General features: G+C 55.4%; 1 long non-coding RNA gene across 1 annotated transcript; it reads right to left on the minus strand.

Moving 5' to 3' along the window:
* Positions 1 to 4,528: 4,528 nt before the first annotated feature.
* Positions 4,529 to 7,003, minus strand: LOC123328208. Its single transcript, XR_006543004.1, has 2 exons — positions 6,714 to 7,003; positions 4,529 to 5,800 (listed from the first exon to the last, which is right to left on the minus strand). It is a non-coding gene; the product is annotated as an uncharacterized LOC123328208 (long non-coding RNA).
* Positions 7,004 to 8,827: the final 1,824 nt, after the last annotated feature.

An 8,827-nucleotide genomic window follows, 5' to 3' on the forward strand; every position in this document is an offset into this window, starting at 1 on the left:
CTGCCCATCTCCAGACAGCAGGGGGCGGGGCGGGGGGGGTGTGGGTGGTAAGGAGAAGGAGGAGGGTCTAGAGGCCGTGAGGGAGGCGGAGAGAGACAGAGACGGCCGCTGTTCGCGGTGCTGAACCCGACTCTCTCCAAAGCTCGCCGTGAGCGCCCAGCACTGGAGCTGCCCTCACTGCACCCAGCTCCATGCAGTTGGCTCCGCGGGATAACAGGACTGCTTTCCCCAAACACAAGCTTTTCCTCTTACACCCGGAACCCCGCGTTCGTTGAGCAGAAAGATTCCGGCTGGAAATATAAACCGTTTTCTTTCCAGCCATCGGTGGGATCCGGGTCAAGCAATTCCTAACCACATTTCCTGCATTTTTAAGCTGCGGTCTAGACCCAAGCTGGTTTCCCTCCGGGTCAGCACGCGGGACGAAGAGGTTCTCAAGGAAGTTTCTCAGAAGCCACTTCTTTGCTTGTAACCGCCAGCCGCCTAAGTTTTCCTCCTTCAAATATACCTTTCCCACTCAGGCCAAACGCAGTCTCTAGGTTCTGAGCTTCCTTTTTGGGGGACATCCTCCCCCCCTTTTTTTTGGAGCATCCTTCATACGGAGTTGTCCTGACTCATACGGGCTGAGAGGAATCCTGACCCATCTCTGAAGCCACCCTAAGGCTCCAGGTCAAAAGTTACTTCTGGTCCCCAGCTTTACTCTCTGGCCGAGATAGGGAGGCAGTCGCTCTGTGGACAGCGGCAGCGGGAAGGACACGAGGACTGATGCTTGGGGCCCCCTAGATGGCCCAGCCCAACCACGTGTCCTCAGACAGGGAAGGCTCACACTGGGCCCACGGCTGCAGGCAGTCCTGCGGCCCAGACAGCCCAGTCCTGAGGGCTCCTCCTCTAAACTCAGCAGAAACTGACAAATCCATTTTCAAAGGGCAGCTCCAGCCAGACAGGGCATCCGAGCTCAAAAGCCTGGGATCTTCTCTCCCTCTGCCTCTCTCCCTCCTTCATCTGTCGATCTTATCTGTCCCTGAGCTGTCTGTATCTCCCTGCTCGCTCCTCTTTCTCCCATCTGTCTTCATACCTTCTTCAAGTATCAAGCTATTTATCTGTTATCTGTTTCATCTTTATCTCCGTGGATCAAAGTGAAACTAGTTGACCCTTCTTTTGCGTCGAAGTCCCTAGCAACGTTTTAGGAGGCAAAAGCACTGAAAAAACTCCTCGGCTGAGGTATCAGCAAGAAAAGCCCCGCACCCCCCTCCCGAAGGGTCTTCAGGCTGGCTAGGGAGGTGGAAGGGGGGTGCCGCGGCTCTGGGAAATGAAGACGTCTTCCCGAAATCGGCAAGTGTGCCCTGCCCGCATGCAGTGAAGGCATAGCCCTGAGCCGAGCGCGTCTTCTCCAAACTGAGGGTCGGGAGTCCCTTCGGGGTCTTTCCGAGTGGGAGGAGGGGACTCCGGACCCCGGAACCAGGAGAAGGAGGACCCTAGGAACGGAACCGAATTTCAGAAGCTAGGGCAAAGCGCTGTGCGCAGCGACAAGGAGCAGCGGCCAGGGCGGCTCTGGGAGCCCTCGCCGGCTCCTGGGGCTTGAGGGGTGAGATTGGAGAGGGCGACGAGGAGAGAGTCAGGCAGCGCAGAGAGTGAGGCGATGAAGTCTTGAGGTCTAATAATAAAAACAACCACAAGAACCCGTATCGGAACTAAACGAAAAAAGCTGTAGAGACAAGGCGCGGGGTCAGCCAGCTACCGGGCGCGGGTACTCACCGTGCGGCGGCGGCTGGAGCCGGGCGAGCGGTGAACGGAGGTGCGCGGCGGGCGGAGCGGCGGGCGGGAGTCGGGGATCCGCCGGGCTCTCCGGGTGACGGCGCGGCCCCTCCCCGCGCGCGCGCACAGCCGCGCTCCCGGGCTCCCCGCTCTCACACCCGCGGCCCCACTGGCCCCTCCCGCGCGGCGCAGGCTCTCAGCAGGCGCAGGGCTCCAGGGTCTCGGGCAGAGAGATGTGTGCCCTGTGCGGTTGCCCCTGAGGCCCTGGACGGGCCCGGCGCGGAGGCCGAAGCCTGGAGAGCATAGCGCGGCGACTGGCAAGGCGCGGGGACAGCCCGAGTGGCGAGGCCAGCGCGGGGCGGGCGCGCCTGACATCTGCGAGCCGGGGCGCCACACCCACCGCCCGTGCAGTCACTCGCGCCCTCCCGGGGTCCGATAGCTAGCCCGCGGGCCACGCGCCTGGCCCTGACGCCTTCCCGCAGCTCCCGGGTCTGGGCGCCCCAGGTAAGCGGCCACACACCTGTTTCCTGAGCCCCGCACCAGCAGCCCAAGCTCGCTAAGGGGACCGGGAGGAAGGAGGAGCCCGGGGACACAAAGTTTGCCCCCAAGAGCAAAGTGGGGGAGGGCCCAGCTCTCCAGGCTAAGGGGCAAGAAGCTAGACTAAGGGCTAAGGAAGACTCAGAAGGAAAGAGCTTGAGAATGCATACCGCACTCTCGGGCCAGGGAGGTGACCCTGGGAAGTCGGAGCAGAGATCAGGGTGTGAGGTGCCAGGGGATAGTAGCCGGGAAGGGGCAGAACCAACTCGCCCAGGCTTCTGACTTGGATGCACTGGTGTCAGGACAGCCTCCTCTCTCCTTCACTGAGCTGTGGGCTCGGGAACTGGGTTTAGGGGGGTCCTAGGCCTTTAAACCCCCCCACCCCCCCACCCCCCACTAACACCAACCAGCCCAGGGCAGGAGCCAAGTCATCACTGGGTGATATCTGGGGTCAACTACTAGTTGAAAGCTAGATCCCTCCCTAGCTCTCCTGTTAACTCAGTTTCCTGGTGGTGGGGGTCTAGCCCCTGATGCTGCAGACCCTCCCTGGCGTCTTCTGTCTTCGAAGAGCTCCATTTCTTTCCACCCCTTAACTTTTCTGTCGATTTTTGTCTTCACCGTTCTTTCCCCCCACTGACTCAGTAGGTCCGGTTTTCTCCCTCTCTCTCAATCTCCGTCGTTCCTTATTTGAGTTACCAGTTGTACTCCCTCCCTTTTTACCCGCACCCGGACACCCCCTTGCCCCCCACCCCTCAGTGGCATTAAGTGTCCTTAATGGACACGTTAATTAAACTGTAATTAATCATACTGTCCAGTCCAAGTTTGAACAATTACCCTAATCAAACAGAAGTTAATAATGGCAGGCATGGCCCGGGGCGCGGCGGGCTGCCCGCGCAGGGGGCGCAGCGGCCGCGGCAGCTCCTGACACGGGCAGCAGCGGCGATCGCAGCCAGTCCTTGGAACCCGGGCGGTGCCATAAATCTTCCGCGGCCAGCGGCGCCCGGTCGCCCTCGCCCCCGCCCTCTCGTCTTCCCTCTCGCTCTGGGTTTCAGGCCCTCTCCCCTCCTACGCTCCGGCTCCTCTAGGGTTCATCTCCCCTTCTCCTGCACTTCTTCCCTGTGATTTTCTCTTCTCCGCGGGTTCGCAGGGGTCTTGGGAAATGCTTCTGGGGGGTGGGAGCAGATCGCCCAGGCCTACCCTCGGAGAGAGGGGACGGCCAGGCCGTATAACTGGCTTGCCCCCCGCTCCTCGCGTGTTTTCCGGGGCTACGAAACAACCCCACCACAAGTTTGAGGGCTTAGTCTCTGCTGCGGGGTCTCTTCTAGAGGGGTTCTTGCTCTTTCACCTTTATCAGCTCCCGCCTTTCTCTCTCTCTGGTATTTCCTTGCCTTTCTCTCTTTCCTCCCGGAGCCTGCTCAGCCCCCTTTCTCTGTCCGAATCTTGTCCCTCCGCTGGCGCGTCTTTCCCAGGCTCTACCTCTATCCCGCTCTAACTCTGCGCATCTCCACCCCCGCACCCGCCATCCCACTTCCCTCCAAGGAAAACAGGAACCTATTTTCTGTCCCAGTCCAAGAGCCGTCCCCCAGACTCCACCCCTCATCCCCCTCCCTTGGCCGGCCTCCTCACCCCATAATTACAATCCCGTTCGGTAATTATTCTTAGCCTCCTGATGATTTTTTAAAAGGCATCTCAGAATTCGGTGTGATGGTGACAACGACCCTGGAGCCCGGACGCCCTCAGGGTGGCGGGGGTTGGAGTGGAAAGACGATGGGGAGGATCCCCTTGAGCTGGGCCTGTCTCTCCCACCTCTATTGTACTGCGATGGCCAGCAGTGCCTCTGGGGACGGCCTCCAGGGCACTCCTGGCAGCCGGGCCGCGCGGTCCCGGGGGACTTCTTAGACAAAAGTTCCCTTTGCGGATGCAGCACCGTGGGGTGCGGGGGAAGGGGATGCAGGTTGACCCCTGCGTCTCCGTTCAGCACCAATCCGCGGACAGCTCCCTGCGCCCTCTCTGACTTCGAAGACCCACCCTGCTCTTCCACCGGGTCTGAAGCAGAGAAAGACTTAAACGCATATGGGCGAGGTTGGGGAAGCAGCGCCGCTCGCTTGAGAGATGGTAATCTCCGAGGAGGGTTCTTGGGTCGGGCCTGGACTCTGCGCTGGACCAGCGTACAGTTGGTTATTTAGTATCACAGCAAAGAGCATCTCAGTTGGCAGAGCCCTTTCTCACAACGACCCTGGGAATAGGTAAAGATCATTTATTCCCATTTTACAGGTAGGAAATCGAGGGTCAGGCAGTGGAAGCCAACTCACCCAGGCTCCTCAGTCAATAAGGGATGCAGGCTGATCTCCCAGACCCCAAATATTGCACGCTGCTTGGAGGGCCTCGTTTAATGAACGGAAGATAAGTACCGCGCAGCTCACGAGGAGCTTTTAGGGTCGCCCTCGCAACACTCCGCGAAGAGGAAAACAGGCCTAACAAAGCCAGGTGACTTGCTCAGATGCAGGCAGCCAGTGTGGGGCAGCGCTGGGACTTGAACTCAGGCTCAGACGGGGGAGGGCGGCATCCCTCTTGCTCACAGGGGGCTCTGAGTCCTGCAGCTCAGTCCAGCGCCCGGGGAGTGCGCTCGAGTCAGTGCCCTTGGCCTTTCTGACCCCCACTGGCGCGGATTCTATTTTACCCACTGCTGGGTGCACCAGGGTCGGAGGGCCAGGATCAGGGACGCGCCTGGCGTGCACCCCACCAGCCCCCGCCGGGTCCATGCTGCCTCTGAGTCCCTGGCGTCGCGTCCACGTAGCCCGGCGTCCCCGTGCCCATTCCAGCTCTGTCTTGGGCTGCGGCCGCGCCTCCTCCGCAAGCACATATCTTTTACCAGTTGAATTAACGGCAGTTTTCGTCAGTTAATTAGGTTTAATTTACATAATTAGTACAGTATAAAGAGGATTGGGGATAATCATGGGGTACGTAGCGCTTACTGTGTAAACACGTATTCTGAATTAAAAATCAGATGTAATTAAGGCGCGCAGGCCCTGTTTAGGCAGGGTTTTAATTGTAATGAATTTCTAATTAACACTCAATGATTGCCAAATGCAAAGGGCTGTAAAATTTTCTTGTAGTTTTGCTAATTTATTGTTTACTTAATATCTGGATATTAATCCGACGGCCAGATAGGCCCTAGCCCCGCCCGGCTGCCAGCTCGAGCAAATGAAGGTGGCTGGGCGGGTGGGGCCTGCTGGCCGCATCAGCATACAGAGGTGAGGTCGTGTGGGAGGCGAGGGGGCCACAGAGCCTGCGCGAAGGTGCTCAGACGTGTCTAGCTGGCTCCGTGTGGGGACAGCAAAGCGAAGGTGCTCAGACGTGTCTACCTGGCTCCGTGTGGGGACAGCAAGACTGAAGCTCCCGCCTTGTTGGGGTGGGACTGGCTGGAAGCCACACACTCTGGGTTCCTGCGGCCCAGACCGGGTTCCTGGGAGTCAGAGGCCAGGCCAGCACTCCTCCCAACGAAGGACTCCTGGGGACATCAAAAGGAGGGAGGAAGGTCTCCATCTAGATCCAATTCTACTGACCACTTGAGTAACCATGGACCCTGACTTGGCCTCAATATGTGCATCTGTAGCATGGGCACACTGGCCCTGAAGGGTTGACTCAGAGGCCCAAGAGCACTGTAGAGGAACATCTTTTTTTGTGGAGCCTTGAGGGGATGGGACCCTGCTTGAGTGTAGGTGGCTTAAGCTTGGGGAAGGGGCAGTGCCAGGATAACTTAAAATGGTATGAAGGTTGCAGGGTCCCGCTGTGCCCACTCTGGGGCTCTCTCTGCACTTGGGCATGAAAATTAGGCTGGGAGGGACTGAGGAGGGAGCCCAGGACAGACTTATTTCCCCAACTAGACAGAGATCCCCAAGGCCTGAACAGAGGTATTTTGAAAGAGGAAGGGTGAGTAGTTCAGCTGGCCGCAGGACTCTTCCCTCAGCCCCAAATCTCTAGTTCGGTTCCCAGCTGCATCCCCTATGTCAGCCCTAGCTTGGCCCCAAGTCTCTTTCCAAAGTTCTTAGCACAGGAGAGACTCTGTAGACACTTCAAAATTTCCTATAAACCCAAGGAATACATAAGAAGAAAATTCAATGGCCCTGGAGGTTTCTGCCCCATAGAACAGCCTACCTTGCTTTCTCTCCCCAGTGCCTGCCTTGCAGAGGCCTCAGAGACCTCTCCTGGACACCCCACTGAGCCTCCTCTAAGCCTGTCTGCTTGCTTGGACCCCTCACTCCTGTCTGTCTGATGCTATTTTGTTTTCATCCTTGGATTGTTCACTGGTTAATAGTTCCTGATTTCTTTGTGGGTGTCTTCTGTCTCTCCCACTGGAACGTTTTGTTTGCTATCGTATTGCCAGGGCTTAGAACAAGGCCTAGTACATAGTTGTCGCTCACCATGCTTGCTCAATGAATGAGTGAACGGTATTTGAGTGGAAAGGCTGTGAGCTGGGTTGGCCATTGTGATGGAATGGTGCCCTCGGTGTCTAGTGGCCAGTCTGGTTCTTCAAGGAAGAGTTGAAGGTTCTGTGATCTATGGTGATGTCCAGGAGGATATTCAAAGAAGGCATGGCACCCCACTCCAGTACTCTTGCCTGGAGAATCCCGTGGATGGAGGAGCCTGGTGGGCTGCAGTCCATGGGGTCGCGAAGAGTCGGACACAACTGAGTGACTTTCCTTTCACTTTTCACTTTCCTGCGTTGGAGAAGGAAATGGCAACCCACTCCAGTGTTCTTGCCTGGAGAATCCCAGGGACGGGGGAGCCTGGTGGGCTGCCGTCTATGGGGTCACACAGAGTCGGACACGACTGAAGTGACTTAGCAGCAGAAGGAGGATATTGGGATTCTCGCCTCCCACACGGATTCAAGCAAGGCTACTCAGGCAGAGCCTGTGAAGGCTGCAGGCTGCTTCTCGTAGAAGGAGGAAATGAGCTCTGGGAGGCAGGTGGGGAGCTGCTGGCAGGTTTACTGAGTACTCACTGATAACAAGGGTTTCCTTCCCAGGGCCTCCTCCACACATGATCGGGGGAGGGCTGGGAAGAGAACGGACTCTGGACTCAGCAAGGCTTGGGTTCAAATCCTAGGTCTGCTCTGGTTGAGTCTCCAAACTTGAATCTGTAAAATAGTTCCTGGCCTTACCGGGTTAGGGCTATTCAGGGTCTCACAAAGATGTCATAAGAATTAAATAAGGTGCTGAGTGTATGGCATATAGCACAGTCTTGGACTAGACTGAGCACCTTTTGAGCAGGGATTCACTCTAACCCTAACCCTAACCCTCTCACAGTCCCAGCCCTACGCAAAGCACATGGCACACAGTAGGTGCTCAACATCTGTGAGTTCCCTTCCCCGGCAGCCTCACATCAGTTCTGGACAATTGCCTGAACCTCGGTGGAGTTCAGTCTGCTTGCTGGGACAGGTTGAGCTTTATTGAAATGTCATTCACATACCATATAATTAACCTATTTAAAGTGTACAATTCAGTGCTTTTTCATATCTTCAGAGAGTTGTACACCACCACCACCATCAATTTTTTAAAATAGTTATTTATTTGGCTGCGCCAGGTCTTGTTTGCAGCATGTGGGATCTAGTTCCCTGACCAGGGATCAAACCTGGCCCTCCTGCGTTTCGAGCACAGATTCTTAGCCACTGGACCACCAGGGATGTCCCATCACTATGAATTTAAGAATATTTTCATCACCCCAAAGAGAAATCCTGTACCCATTAGCTATCTAGTTGCCAGACCCTGGCAACTACTATTTTCTGTTTGCCTGTTCTGGACTTTTCATGTAATTGGAAATGTACAAAATGTGATCTTTTGTGTCTGGCTTCTTCCACTGAGCATATTTTTAAGGTTCATCTATGCAGCAGTATCTATCATTACTTCATTCCTTTTTATTGCCAAATAATATTCCATTGTATGGATATCCTACATTTTGTTTATTCATCCACTGATGAATATTTTCATGTGTCTACTTTTTGACTATTATGAATGAAGTTGCAATGAACACTAATGTACAAGTTTTTGTGTGCCTCTATGTTTTCATATCTCTTGGGTACATACTAAGCATACAGTTGTCAGGTTATATGGTGAGTAAGAGAGTGAAGTCACTCAGTTGTGTCCAACTCTTTGCGACCCCGTGGACTGTAGCCTACCAGGCTCCTCTGTCCGTGGGATTTTCCAGGCAAGAATACCGGAGTGCGTTGCCACTTCCTTCTCTAGGAGGTCTTCCTGATCCAGGGATTGAACCCAGGTCTCCTGCATTGTAGGCAGACGCTTTACCATCTGAGCCACTAGGGAAGTCCTGGTTATATGGTAATTCTATGTTAGTCTTTTTAAAGGAATCACCAGACTGGTTTTGCAAAGCACTGCACCATTTTCATTCTCGCCAGTGATATATGAGGGTTCTGGTCCCTCCACATCTTTGACAGTACTTTTTATTATCTTTTTTATTATCCTTTCTAGTGTGTGTGAAATGGTATCCCGTTGTGGTTTTGGTTTGTATTTATCTGCTG

The sequence above is a fragment of the Bubalus bubalis genome, chromosome 11 (genome assembly GCF_019923935.1).
Source record: "Bubalus bubalis isolate 160015118507 breed Murrah chromosome 11, NDDB_SH_1, whole genome shotgun sequence".
In the NCBI taxonomy this organism is placed as follows: Eukaryota; Metazoa; Chordata; class Mammalia; order Artiodactyla; family Bovidae; genus Bubalus; species Bubalus bubalis.